General features: G+C 38.4%; 1 long non-coding RNA gene across 1 annotated transcript; it reads right to left on the bottom strand.

The window, feature by feature from the left end:
* Positions 1–6,139: 6,139 nt before the first annotated feature.
* On the bottom strand, positions 6,140–14,773 carry LOC140707708 (uncharacterized). Its single transcript, XR_012087892.2, has 3 exons — positions 14,699–14,773; positions 8,265–8,301; positions 6,140–6,350 (listed from the first exon to the last, which is right to left on the bottom strand). It is a non-coding gene; the product is annotated as an uncharacterized LOC140707708 (long non-coding RNA).
* Between the last annotated feature and the right edge of the window lie 977 nt (positions 14,774–15,750).

The raw sequence follows: 15,750 nt of genomic DNA, 5'->3' as shown, positions 1-15,750 counted from the left end.
GCCTCTATAAAGAGATAAACAATAAATAAATAAATAAAGATGACGACGACGACGACGACGACGACGACGACGACGACGACGATGATAATAATAATAATAATAATAATAATAATAATAATAATAATAATAATAATAATAATAATAATAATAATAATAATAATGATGATGATGTGGCCTTTATGATGTTACCAACTGACTTCTTGCTCTTCTCTTTTAAATAATAATTCTTTAAACTCTAAGGAATATGGACTGCTCACCTGAACCAGGCAGGTAGGACAAGACTGCACACTGACTGTACCCCTATGACTGTACCTTCAGAAAGCAGGCTAATACTGGATTTTCTCCATGGGATAAAATCTGCTGAGACTTTGATATTTTGAATTTTAACCTGGCAGCACACAATGTAGCAAAGCTAGTGAATTGCCAAATACTCAGGTAGTGATCGTTTTAATCTGGATCTTGCAGTGAGCTCTGCATAAATCTGCAGCCAAATGGAACACAAACTATTTGGGTATTCTGGTCTTGTAGGGTTATACCAATGTCAATACAGTATTGCTATCTTGTGCCAAGTTCCAAGTAACATCAATTAACATGAACATTTATTTCACATTGAACTATTAAAAGAATTTCTGTGGTGATGTAACACAGCTTCAGAAACACACATGCTCACAAAGAAGAAAGGAAACTGATCACTGCTGTAAGTCAAGCTCCTGCACTCCTGTCCTTGTCACCCGCTTTATCAAGATATATAACAGCAATCCTTTTCTGAGACTTTATTCATAATCTATCTCATCTATTGAAATTCACGCGGTGGTTTACACATTATACCCAAGGAGGCTGTACTGTGTACACTTACATGCAAACACAGTGATTTCCAAAGAGATTTGAATTGATTACTGGAAGTGCAGAACAAAATTGAAAAGGCAGCATCATTTGCAGACAAAGGCCAGGAATCATTATGAATCATTTTAGCAGTAACTGAGTTACATTTCAGAGAGACAGGTTTGCTTTCTCTCCTTGTCCCTTTCACCAAAATCAATGAGGTCACATATTTAAGCATGCCAGTAGCAACAGCTTTTTTTTAAAGAACCAAGAACTTTAAAAATGACATTTAAGGTTTAACAACCATAGTCAATCATTTAGTGAAGGAGCACTAATTAAAGCAATGTGTCAAGATTCCATGAGTAAAGATTTAAATGAGGAGACAAACTCCCACCTAGTCTTTCTCTCATGTTCTGGTTAATCTGCCGTGTAAAGCAGTTTTCCACACAATTCTGTAACATTGGTGTACATTTGCTGGCAGCAAAAAGTCACAGTATCATTTTTTGTATGAAAGCAAACTGTTCCTGAGAGACACAGGGAGTTACTAGATATAACATTATCCACCACACAGACACTCTTTGACAGTCATGCATAATCAGTCCTGTAGGGAAGACAGTCATTGCCCAAGGCACATCTGCATAACAAAAGCCAAGATGATGATGTGTGATATTGACTAAGAGAATTCTGTAGTGAGAGAGTAACACAGGGCTCCAGATACAATCCAGTGGGGATGTAGTTCATTGTTCGGCAAGGGAGAAAAGTAAACAATTTGTGAAATTATGTGTAGGAAATAGCAGATACTGTACAGAGAAGGGACCATAATTCAGTGGCAGAGCACATGCTTTTCAGGTAGAAGAAGGTCAAGGGTTCAATCCAGAACATTTCTAAGTAGGCCGGAAAATCTTAGAGAGCCAGTTGTCAATGCTCAGCTAGATGGATCAATAATCTGTCTGGAATAAGGTAGCTTCCTGTATTCCTAACTCAAAAAAATTCAAAACAGTATGGCAATTGACTATTCTAACTGGGGTGGGGGTGGCTTCTGGTCAAAAAAGTACATTTTCCAAGTTCTGATCTCATTATACCAGTACAGTATCAACCACATTGACCACTTACTTATTTCTAAGTCTAATTTAAACTACAGTTGTTAACTTCTTATGCTGTACCTGGTTTGGGAACAGATTAAAAGTCCACCTACATCTGTATGAAGATACCTAAGCCTTAAGATCAGCTATAGAGACACTATTGCCCTGCCGTTACAATCAGTCATTAGACTGAGACACAAGTCAGCCACTTTTCAGTGGTAGCTCCTTACCATGAAAAATACTGCACTAAACTAGGAATGTTCCATATAATCTGTAAAAATGCTTACAGATATACATCTGTATCCATGTGCAGTCTTTAACAGTCAGGTTCTCTTACCACACACACACAGTTTATGTCAGGACCATTTTGCACCCTGAGGCAAATATTGCATGGGGCAGGGTGTTGGGAGGCTAACATGACCACTGACATTTTAAGGACTATTCTTTGTCAAGCCCCGATGTAAAACAAGATTAAAAGAAATCTCTGAGAAAGCGGCTCATTGTTATAGAAAACTGTCTACAAGCACCCACTTTAACCCCCCCCCAAAAAAAACCATTAAAAAAACTTTGCACTAATCAAGTTGTGGGGTATTTTCTGGTCCCAATTAGAATTCCAGAACACTGGAAGTTAGTAGTGGGGTTAGGATCGTGGTTTGCATCTACAGTGTTTGTTAATACTTGCTTGTATTTTTGGACCTCAGTGACAATTCCAGTGTTCAAGAGCTACTAGCAACCAGACCATATCACTTATCTTTTGCTGTATTGTGTTTGTATATATTTATTCTTTCTTTCATACCATTTTATTATGTTTATTGTAATGGGTTTTTTACCCTAATAGCCCAAAACGAGTAGATTTTAAAGAAAATTTTTACCACAGTTTTTTACTACTAAAAATGCATATGACAAAGTGGCTGAGACTTATAGATATTGTTTTTAACAGGTCATAGTGTTATAAAAAGCTACTTTGGAAGTCTAGTTCTGTGTGCATTCTGAAGCAAGACTTGACTTTGGGGGGGGGGTATAAAATGCCCCAACCTTCCGCATGAGGATGAAATACATCAGTATTGGGGCTGTTTCCCTCAACAAAGAGGAAATATTCCTTACCACAAACATGCTTATTTTCTGTCTAGTTAAAAGAATGCCAACATGTGAGAACACTCTACCATTAGGCATGTGATTAGCAACAAATGTTTAGTTATTTGCTTTATAAATGATTATTGTGGTTTTGCTTCTAGCAATGGGAAAAGGTGCTTATGGGATTTTCTGCCTTATCTTCCAAATAATGGTTGTGTTTCGGTGCAGTGTGCCTTGATGGTGGTGGGTGGGGGTGTATTTATTGCTCTGTCTCAGACAGTGAAATGTCTTGGGCCAGATCTGACTGTTATGAAGTGTTCAATGGCAGTGGTAGCAAACAGAGCTGTGATTTCTGGTGGGAAGATGTGAGAAGAATATTTTATCAGCGGCAGCTAACAGCTGACTGGAAAAGAAATTAATTCATCATCAGTCACACAAAAAGCAACTGAGCGTCTGCTCACGTGGCTACTAAAAATGGAAAGACTGAGTCTAGAGTTAATCCTACAACTAGATATCCAGGATATGTAAAGGCTGATCTGAAAAGAGAAATTGTAGGTGTATGTGGGAGAGAGGATTCATGAATTCAGAACGCTTTTCTTGCCTGTCACAGCTGTACTAAGAACCAGAAAAAGGAGGATTTACATTTCACAAGGTCTTTCTTTGGCTTCCAGTGGATAACTCGGTATGGAGGCACTACATACATCATAACAAATGCAAAAGCAGCTTTAGCATATCTTTGGTAGTGAAATATCTTTGAGACTTCTACAGTTAAGCAGGATTCTGCTCTCAAGAAGATATAGGGGGGAGGATTATCAAAGGTCATGGGCTCTTGTGGTGGTTTTTTAAAGGACACAATGTTATCTGGTTTTAAAGAGTTAAGAATTTAAAGAGGAAGAAGGCAGGGCTCTAAATTAAGGTAAATTGCACTCCTTGTATTACTAAACAGGCATTTTAATGGAGATTAATGCTAGATAAAGTTCTGAATTTTCAATTTGATATTCAAGGGCACAGCTAGCATTTCTAAATATCAAATATTCTACTGTGTTTAAAATATATAAAAACTGAATAACTGCCTGTTTGTGGCCCCTGTTTTATTTCTTCGCCCTTGTGGCCTGTTTTATTTCTTCCTCACAAAGGCTCACACTCCTTCGTCCTCTTCACGCTACCACCAGATGTTATTTCTTTAACATCAATTAAGTACTGGACACTTATGCTGCCAAACACAATCAGCTTATTGAACAGGGTGGGGTTAATATTCAGTTGGGAATTGCAATATAAATCACCGGAAGTGAATCACATATATTAAATAAGGTTTGGTTCATTCAAATCACTCTTTTAACTCTTCCTATCTATCTCTGACCCTCCTGGTCCAACTCCAGCTCTCTAACCCTCTTTCCAGCACTCTCCCTTTCTTTGTTCGTCCCCTGACTCCCAACTCTCGTCCGGCCCTGCCTTCCGGTCTCTCCATTGGCTCTCGCGTCAAGGTTCTGCTGTGAAGGACAGGTGATGTTGGGCTATCCGCTACACTGGCTCTCCGGATCTGATTAAAAATCCAGTCAATCTCCTATTCTCTCCAGTGTTTTAGGAAGCTGGGTTCTTTTAAGGAGAAAGGTAGGGTAAAAATATTTAAATGAATGAATGAATGAATGAATGAATGAATGAATGAATGAATGAATGAATGAATGAATGAATGAATGAATGAATGAATAAATAAATAAATAAATAAATAAATAAATAAATAAATAAATAAATAAATAAATAAATAAATAAATAAATAAATAAATAAATAAATAAATAACCTTGTGTTGCCCCATTCACTTGGCTTCCTCATCTAGCAGTGGTACACTGCCTTTAATCATAGCTGCCATGATTTACCTCTACTAAAGACCTATCTAATAAATTAGCCCTAACACACTCCTTAGTAGATGACCTAGTACTAAAGCTTGAGGAATTACCACATTTGCTGGAAATACTGCACCAGCAGGTATTGAGATATTTCAGCATCCCAAAAGGTGCATTTAAAGAAGTGTACGGACAGAGCAGCAGAAGACTTAACTTTTGGAGCTGTTCGGCCAGCAGAAATATTCCAGTTGAGCAGCTGAAATCATGCAGTAGACAAGGGCAAAACAGCAGGAAAACAGAACATATCAAGAATGAAGCTTTGCATCAGCCTCAGATGTAGTGAAAAGAGTATATCTTACTATGTTATTGCTTTGGGGATATTTCCTGCATTCTACCCCAAACTGGATCAATATAGGGTGTAACAGCTTGCATAGTGTTTTGTTAGCACAGTGATAGTGCATCTCCTCTACTCCCTGACATAAATAAAGTTATGTATACAATATTAATTAAATTTATATTCTACATTTCCTCCAATGAGGTCTAGGTAGTGCATATGATCCCCAATTTATTCTCAAAATGATATTGTGAAATGTCACAGTACAGAGATAAATGGCCCAAAGTCATTATGTAATTTTCATGGAACATAGATCTTGCCGCCTTCTATCTATCTGCTTTTTCTTAACTTTGTCCAAAGAAGCAGTTGTCACGCTCAGTTCTTCAAATAAAACTGTTTTCTTATTTAACATATCTTTATTAATTTTTGAGTCTTGTTTCTCATCATCCAAATTCAGCAATAAATCATAAGTCTTAACGTTATTAAAACTGGGTGTCTCTTCATGGTATGACAATGGGGAATAACTAGTAACACCATGAGACCACTTGGGTTTGGCACTCATCAACTCTAACATGTTCTCTGCCCACTTCAGTTTTGTGGATTGAATGTCAAACCTTCTTGGTGTTCCCCCTTTATCAATCCATGTACTGTTCTCTGTTGGGGTCTGAAGGGGCTGGGCCCATGAGATGTCTCCGGATTCACTATACATCTCTGCCTTTCTCTTCTCTGTTCTTTCCTTTTTACCCAAGCTTTGTACTCTTTATTTTGCTGTCTCTCCTCTGTCTCCCCCCAATAAGGTGGCTTTCTCTACATCTGTCGTCTCCATTACCTTTCAGCATACTCATGGTGCACTTTGAATTCCACCCACTCTCCTGTGGCCTTCTAGGATCAACTCTACAAGCTCTTCTTTTTCCTCTACTTTTTCCTCTCTTCTCCAACATGCTTCTACCACACTCCCTCCTTCTTCCCCTTTTTTATCTTCCCCTTTTCCCACCTGATTTGCACCCCCTTCAGTCTCTTCCTTTATTTCTAATTTACTTAATTCCCTTTCTGTAACTCCTGTCTCTTGCTCTTCTCTCTTTGTTTGAGAGTCGGACGGTACACGCTCCTGATCCTGGTCGAGGTGACCCTTCGCCTCACACATCCCCCCCCTTCATGTGTGTCATCTGGATCTCCACTTCATTTTCCCAAGGGCCCTGTCAGGAGAAATAATCTGTGTTAAGGTGTGCTTTCCCTTTCCTGTGTCTGATATTAAAGGAGTAAGGTTGCAGAGCAAGGTACCACCAGCTTAACCTAGAGTTGGATTCTTTCATCCGATGCAGCCACTGCAACGGGGCGTGATCTGTCACCAAAGTGAATGAAACACTCAAGAGATAAGGGTATGAGTGGCATTTGCTGGCTAGAGCCTCTTTTTCAATTGCTGCATATTTCTGCTCTCTGTTAGTTTCCTATTCAAATATAATATGGGGTGTTCACTCCCAACTACCTCTTGAGTGAGTACTGCTCCTATCCCCTGTCTGAAGTGTCTGTTTGCAAAATAAAGGGCAGTTCAAAATCTGCAGCGTATTGCACAGGGTATGAACACAGCATGTCTTTCAGAGTAGCGAAAGGTTTTTCTTCTCCCCCCCCCCCCCGTGTACTTTATTGCTGTTTTTCTTACAGGTTAGGTCTGTCAAAGGAGCTGCTAGTTCTGAGAAGCCTGGGATAAACTGTCTATAATATCTGGCTAAACCCAAAAAACTCAGTACCTCTTTCTTGTTTCGTGGTTGTGGCCACGATGACAACTTATCTACTTTTCCTTCTTGGGGTGTTAGTTCCCCTTGACCTACCACAAATCCCAAATAACTTTCTTTGTTGAGCTACTTTACATTTTTGGGGGGTTTACAGTCAACTTAGCCTTCCTCAGTTGAGGTGACTCTTCACCTCACAAGGATTGCTCTGATAATGAATGAAAATCTAGATTTCTATAATTTAAAAACACTTCCTAATAGTATAATTTAAATTATTTCTAAATCAATAGTAATAGCTATGTCATCTGCCACATGGTTTTGGAAGGTTTTAGAGAAGCACATTTTCAAAAGTTTTTCAATAATGCAAAAATTTGCACTTAAGAAAAAACCCAGTAAGATTCTCAAATTTTGTATGTTTGGTATATTCAGCAAAAAGTCAATAGTTATTATGACTTATTATTATAGTTCTGTATCTGTGACAAGGCAACCTCCTGGTTCATAACTGGCTGAGACTTACTTTGTGTTAGAATCTGTGTTCTAATAGAAGGTTGGAATAACAGTGCCTATATTTTAAAAATCTTTACTATTTTAAGTCTTGTGGATGAAATGTTGAGTCCTTTTACAAATAACTTTTACATGGACCAAGCCAGGTCTAATTTTAGAGGAATCCAAATCCATTTGGTAAGCCAATCAGAGCCGTGTAGTTTTTATTAAGTCATTTATTAGCCAAACATTGATAACAAAGACATCATGACTAAGCAGGCTTTCTCCTTTGAACTAGAATTTGCACAGTTCAAATCCCATTCCCTCAGTCAGTGGATTAATGTCTAAATTATCTGTGTGTATGAAGGCATCTCTGTTCTACAGGCTTTCTAAAAGGGGCCTGTTTTCCTTGTGTTGTCAGGATATACAGATTTGTGTATATTTGCCAGGAGCTCATACTCTAGGCCAGTGTAGTGTGCCTTGGGAGTGGCATGTGGGATAAAGTGTATTACCATCAAAAAGGTTCCATGCTGGGTATTAGACATTATTTCTCTCTTAAATTATATGTTATAATAGGATCTGAATGCAGTAATGCCTCTTTGAAATATCGCTGGAAGTAAGGCCCTGCAGCGAGTGGGAGAGCAAAAGATAAATTCATCATATAAGCTAACTATGCTGGTGCCATCTTCAGCTAAGACTGCATGATATCCTTCTGCTGAAATTAAGACAGAATGTTTATATAAATTTGGAAACATGCCTTAGTCTTATCTGGTTTGTAACTTAGCAACATCTCTAATTTTGGTTTCTTTCTGTTAGTTACACAGCAGCTGAGACATCTACCCAAGTTTGCATAATATACTTTTGAGAGGATGAGACAGTTTAAAACGTAGACACTACCTGAAGCCATATTGTTTCTGTCCACCTTCAATTTTACCTATAATGACAAGCAAAAAATTATATATATGCAGTGTTCAAGGTCATATTTAGTCAAACTAGATTTATAAAAGCTGGTATTGTTGTTGGAAGAAAAGTAGGAATTCAGGAGCGAAAGAAGCTTCTTGGAACAAAATTTGTCTACAAGGTCTCCCTCTACAATTTAACCCTCCATTGTTTCTCTCCACCCCCTTACCATTACCGTTACTGAAGGATGTTTTTGTACATAGTCTTCAGTTCCTTAATTCTCTTTCCTTTGTCGTTTTCTCTTTTTTTATGTGCTATCAAGTCACTTACAATTTACAGCAACACTTTGAATTAATGGCAAAGACCTCAAACAGAATCAACACAACTACAATATACATTACGTGCAGCAGACTCCCAGGGAAACAAATTCCATAGATAATTGTTAGAATCATAAACCCACTCCCAATACATACACATTCACATAAGCATCCGTACATGTATATATCTAGAGGATTAAGGCACCATTTCTCGCCTGCTGCTGCACAGAAGCTGGCCACTTTAATCATTACTGATGGACACTGGTCTGCCAGCAGATAACATGTATAGTACTCAGCATCTCTTCCAGGGATGCTTTGCAAAATTGGATGAATAAAAGTGTAACAGAAACCAGTACAAAAGGAGCAATACAATATAATTCTTCTGTAGTCATGATTTTTGACTTCTCATTTTCCATCTGCAATCCAGCTTTTGCATTTTCTTCTTTAAACTTCCGCATAGTTATTAGGTAGGAATCATTTCTATTTTCCGTCACTAATAATACATATATCTTAAATTACCAATCTTCCTTTCACTAATTTTCACTCCTCCTTATTAGAATCTAATCAAAATCTAATCCAGCTTTCTGTCTGATATGTTCTGCAGGCAAATTTAACAGACAGGGAGATAATATGCAAGCTTGCCTGACATCTTTGCCTATTGGAAACCATTCTATTTCTTCCTGTTCTGCCTAACAGTAGCTTCTTGTCCAGAATATAGATTATATATTAGAACAATCAAATGTTGTGGCTGATCCATTTCTTTTAGAATGGTCCATAGTTTTATATGACCTTCACAATCAAATCCTTTACTGTAATATATAAAGCACATATTGATTTTCTTCTATAACTATTTTATATAGTGCAATAGCCAACATATATCTGCAATATGCTCTCTATTTTTTCTTCCCTTTCTGAATCAAGCTTCACTATTTAGTCAAAGTTTTTGTTGTAAAATCTTGAACATCACTTTGCTTGTATGGGAATAGTTTATAGCACTGCAATCTTTGGTTTCTCTTTTCTTCTAATTAGAATGTATACTGATTCATTTTCCATCGTTGTTGACATATTGTTGCTACAATTTTAATAGAGTCCATTCCTTTAACTTGAAATAGCTCTGTTGGTATGCCATCTGTTCCTGCTTATTTATTTCTTCTGCCTGCTTGCATGCCAGCTTTCACTTCACTTTCTAAAATTACAAGTTCTTCATCAAAAGATTATTCACATCAGATATATCCCCTGCTGGTTTTTCTGCATCTTTATTCTTGGTTTACATTTTCCTTCAATACCCTGGATCTTATGGATGATAATTATTATAATAAACCTTGCTTTTCTTTCCTTTGTGATGTTCTCTTCCATTGCTTTGCAATTATTATAATAATTATCTTTGTCCCTACATGGTCAGTCATAAAAAGATGCATTAAGGATTCTGACCTTATTTCTACCACCTTTTGTTTTTTCATCTCTCCTGTTGTTAACAATGTCAAGAGCTCCATTGAGGCTTTACTTTTCTTTTGGCTTTAGAAGTAGTCTTATTGCTTTCCCCCCTGATTATATCTATTGTTTGTCTACATTTCTTTTGTTTTGCAGTCATTTGAGTTTAGTAATACAAATCTACAATTCATGTGGCCTTTTTGGTCTCCAGAAAAGTTATTTAAATTATATTTTGGTACTCTTCTTCAGCTTTACTCTAATTTTCGATATTAATCCATGGTCTATATCATAGTCCACTCCTGGTCTTGTTTTGCAGAAAGAATGGAACTACTCCATTTTCTATTTCCAATTGTGTAGTGTAATTGATTTCTGTATTAGCCATTTGGTGACATCCATGTGTGCAATTCTCTATTAGGTTGTGGGGTGCATGTATTCACATTAAACAAATGATTGTGTTCACAGAATTCTATCAGTTGGGCTCCTACTTCATTTCTAGCTCCTATGGTGAATCTTATTAGCATATCTTGTTTTGATGTATGATCAATTTTCTCCTGCACACTTGCATGAAAGCTTTCTATTTTCTTCTTGTCAACCATTGTAGCCAAGTATAGATGTGAACATTAGCGATGATCTTTCCAATCATGCCCAGAGCACTGCTATCTTCCCACTCAGCTGGCCACTCAGCAGCTGTGCAGGGAGACTTGTCCTTCCACTCTCTGCCTGGAGTGGCTAGCTGAGCGGGCAGAGAGTGGCACTCTGGGTGCCATTGGAAGGATGAGTGGGACGAGCGCCGCAGCAGGACACATGAATGGAAGGTCCAGCCCAGGGGGCCGGACCCTCGTTAGGTCCAGCTGCATGGGGATATTCATATTCGTATACAAATACGAATATCCCCATCTCTATTTAAAACCGATTTGTAATTTAAACAATTAAAAATGTAAGAAATAAATTATAAAAAAACCAATGTAACATATTCATTATTAAAAGGTTCAAACTAAAACCCTGCTTAACTCCGTTAAAAAGACATATTTTAAAATCCCTTCCCTGAGGAAGGGATTTTAAGGAGAAAATAACAATTTTCCCCTTAAAATCCCTTCCTCAGCAGCATCTCACCCAGTAAAAAAAATACCCAGGGTATGTGACCTGTAACATGAGTGGGACTGTTTGCCACTTGCAACAGACCCATAGTTGTCATGGAGGTCATGTTCCTCAGCCACTCCTGACAAGGCTGCCTTAGTGCGGACATTGACCTCCCTCAACAAAACAAGCAGAGGAGACTCCAAGGCCACCTCCAAGATCAGCTCAGTTACCTCAAACAGGGAGACTACCATGCAGCAAAGAGGGCAGTACACCAATAGAATCCTTATTCTGTCCCTGATACCCACCATTAAATATATGCATTCCAATGCAGCAAACTGCAGGATTTGCCACCTCACGAGGGAGATGGAATTATGACAGACCACTGCAATCGCCTCTTCCCTACCTCCCCAGGTCTCACCTTCTGCTGCACAGACCAGGTCTCACCTTCTGCTGCACAGAGAACCCAAATGGGCAGAGCTGAGAGAGATTACTTCCCCCCCCCCACACACACACACCAGATCTCTGTAATGTAAGCCAGGTCAGGACACTAGTTCAGAATCAAATCCTGGCCGCTGGTTGTGTCACCATTCACTGACCTGGCATTAAGCAGCAACGGTTTCAACCCAGGGGAGTCTGGTGCCAAGACTACCCAAGCTATTTGGAATTAAACTAAGAAACAGCTTAGAGGCAACTAAAACTCTGTAGCCCTTCCTTGTTATATTATTCTGTAGTTGCTGACCCCCACACACACTCAGTTCATCACCTTCACCGTGTATTATTTGAACAGTGATTTCCTGTTTCCCTTCTCCATCTGCCCTCTTATGAAAATGCATCCTTCCACTAGCAGGCAGCAGTCTTAAAATAAAATAAATGATTCTTCACATCAGTAGAAATAGGCAGGCAGCCAAGCTGAATTGACTGCTAATACAGTACAAGACTTGATAAAGAACAGGGTTGGGTCATGATAACAATTACTATAGAAGTTATTAGGGGAGTTAGCTGGAGGTGCAGAGAAGTAACTACAGTAAACCCCCTATTGGAAGGTTATCCTAGGGGACACCTTGAACTCCCAATATAAGAGATGGCATAGGGGGCAGATGATCAAAGTACATCACTACCGAGATCATCCTCTATGGCAGTGGTTCCCAACCTAGGGTAACACAGGTGTTCTTGGAGTCCAGTTCCCAGAAACCTCAGTCAGGACACTTGGTGGTGAAGGCTTCTGTGAATTGTAGTACAAGAACACCTTTGCCACCCAAGGTTGGGAAACACTGCTGTATAGAATGCTACTATGTGTCTCTTCATGTAATCTCTCATTCAAATTCAAGTTTTACACTATGTGTACACCTAGCATCACATTTGCATGCAGAGGTGTTGCCTCTGGCAAGGTACCTGAATGAAACACTTGCAGAAGAAGGCATCAGAAAGACAAACACATTGTCGGGGGAGGGGCAGGTGTTCCAGCTCCCAGCTTCTCGCCCCCAAAAGCTTTCCACCCCATCTCTTCTGAATTGATTATTTCCAGAGTAATACACTTTGAAATTATTTGATTGAAAATATCCTCTTTTCATGCTCCTCAATTTACTTACACCAAGTATGAGGTTGTCTCTTGCTTTATTTCTTTTTTCCATTTTTACAATTTCAAACTTACCTTGAATCATCCTTCTAATATTGATAGTTCTAATCATATGCACCACACAACTCCTTTCACATCTGTGCACATCATCAGTTGAATATCCGTTCAACTTTAATGCATTTGCTTTGTTAAATCCAGTGCTATCTGTACTTATCTGTATCCTTTTTTCATTAGCAAATTGAATGCTTTTTACTCTTGGCTTCCAGCACTATCTCTTATTTTATTTTGGATTGTCTCATCATAGAGTTTTCAAGATAGAAGGCATTCAGATGTGGTTTACAATTGCTTCTTTCTGTCAAATACAGCAGACCCCACACTTATGACTGTATTCCACTTTCCCAATGGAATAGTGACAAAACAGATCCTTATTTCCCAGACAATTCTCAAACAACTATTCTCTCCCTGTCCTCCACCAGCTTGATTGCTCTTTCTGATTCCTTCTATCATCTGTTCTGTTCTCCCATGTTAAAAAAGGCCCCCAGTAAATAATAATAAACCATTCACAAAAATCCATTTGTAATTTATTTTTTAAAAAAAGGTTAAGGAAAAAGGCTCCCTCGTGGTCACCCAACTTAAAATGTGGTGAGGGATTGAGTGTGTAAGGGAAGCTGAGAGCATCATCATCAGGAGCCTAGACTCTCTTACGAGTCTAGAAGGGTCACTCATGATGGAATGATAAAAGCTGAGACATCATGATAATATGCATTCATTAACTAGCACAGAGACTAATGTTTAATTAATACTAGTGTTTAATTAATACTAGTAGTAATATGTTTAAACAATTCCTTCATTCATTTAAACTGGGACTCCTAATTTGGAGGGGAACGTAATCAAATGTGTGTTAAAAAGAAAGCTATAAAGATGAGAGCATGGCAACCAACTTGACAAAGACTAATTTCTGCCTTCTTTTGGCCCCCAGATGAATAAGACAGCATGGTGTAGGCAGTCTTCTTTATCCATAAAGCAGAGGCCTTTATATTAAACTGGGCCTGAGAGCTTTCTCTGTTATGTCGCAAAGCTCTAAAATGACACATTCATCAAAGGTGTTTGGCATATTAATTGCAGATGTTCACCTTTATGAAAGACATTTGGCACATGGCTAAAGAATTCCTCTTCACGTACAGGGGTGCTGTAGAACACACTTTCCTTTCCCAACACATTATTGAGTCATATTTCCTTCAGGAATTAAAGCAGTGTTGTATATTGTAGCACACTGAATGTCAGAAGGCATATTTAAAGAGAAAAAGGGTTTACAAAAGCAATCACATTCTAAAGCATTCAGTATTGTTTTTGGCTGGAAATCTTCAGCCTCTTTTTAAAGGGAATTATGTTCTTAAGTATCCTTCCTTTTGTTTTCCTCATAAAAAGGATGGGCAGCACAAGGCAACATTTTAGTACTACATTTAACTCTCACCTTTACAGGGACACAGGCATTTTTCTTCATTTTGTCCTTACAATAACCCTGGGAGACAGTTCTCTAAGGGTCTCTGAACTTAGGTTTTGTTTGTGTGAGTAAGCAACATGGGAACATGTTAGCCAATATCCTATGTGTGTGTATAAAAATGATTGTTTTTAGTGACAATAATAAGCTGGCTAGATAGCTTGGTGGTTTGGAGCACCTGGCACTGCTCCTCAACTCACAGAGTTGGCCAAGTTATTTTAGCAGCGGAGGCAGAAAATCCCATTGTCATCCATTCCAGGGGGTAAAGATACAACAATTAAAAATAGAAGAAGAAGATAAAATAAAATACTAGCAATTTCCTTGCCTTTGGCAATACTCAAAACCACCTCCTTCTGCATAACACTATTTGGGAGATGTGGAGAAGAAGGAAGAGAGAGAAAGGGAGATTTGGTTTGAGTTGCAATGTAGAGGGAGAAGGGTTTAACCATCCTGTATCTCAATTTCCCTTTCTATGATAAAATTATTATTATTAAACATGAACAAGCAAACAGATACCCTTGCCCACCTTCTGAAAAGATTTTTGTGGAAGTATCAGAGAATCCAGACACTATCATGAGGTAAAGCTCAATTGAGCTTATCCTTTCCCTCAACTTCCAGCCACTTTGCCTAGTGCCACCTAGTGGTCTTCATGCTTATGCAGCCAACATCACTTTTATCTGGAATGCCCTCACCTTTAAGGCTCACCTAATGCCGAATTTGATGTATTTTCATCACCAGAGACTTTTTTTTAAAAAAAGGCTTACTTTATTGCATACCCTAAGCCTAGGTTTAATTTGATAAGCTGTTGCTTTAATTTTGTAATTAAATGACTATTATTACAATATCTGCAGCTTTTACTACCATTTTTACTGCTCCACTTTATTTTATGCTTAGATGAGATTGAAGCTTTGTTGGTTTTAATTTTGTTCTGTTTCCTTATCACTTTGATAGCTTTTAGTGGGAAAGTGGCATATAAATGTCTCAGCTGAGGGGGGAAACGCTTCAGGTGATCTAGTCAGGGTCTCCCATAGAACATTTTTCACTGGATAGCAGTATTAGCTGAAGAAAAATGAATCATGTGTCACCTTTAAAATTAAAATATTATAGTATGCGCTTTTGTGGCCCTTGCAAGATACATTTGCAGCATAATTTTGTGCTTATCTGCTCAGTGGGTATAGCAAAAGTGGACACCCTTGCTCAAGATAGTCTTTGATGTCTCTGGGCTGAACGCAAAGATCATTTTCTCTGTGTTTTGTCTCCCTATGTTTATGGAGTCCTGCCCACCCATGATCCCACCTGTCCTCAGGATGAGATCGGTTTCCCACAGGGGTTCATAACCCTCAATCCCGTACTGTTTGTAATGTGGGATGGATTGTAGATTTCCTTAGAGAGTACTGAATGTAGAAAGCAAAGTGTCATCAGTTTCCCTCATCTGTGGAAGAAGACTAAATGATCCCTGTTGTGACAATTTCTCACAGATAATGGCTTTCATGGAATCATATACATGGGCAGAGATTCTGGCTGGAAGAGAAATTTCTCAGATTTATATAGATAAGTGAATAAACCTCATTGCCATTG

The sequence above is a fragment of the Pogona vitticeps genome, chromosome 5 (genome assembly GCF_051106095.1).
Source record: "Pogona vitticeps strain Pit_001003342236 chromosome 5, PviZW2.1, whole genome shotgun sequence".
Classification (NCBI taxonomy): Eukaryota; Metazoa; Chordata; class Lepidosauria; order Squamata; family Agamidae; genus Pogona; species Pogona vitticeps.
This window is presented reverse-complemented; position numbering and strand designations above follow the sequence as displayed.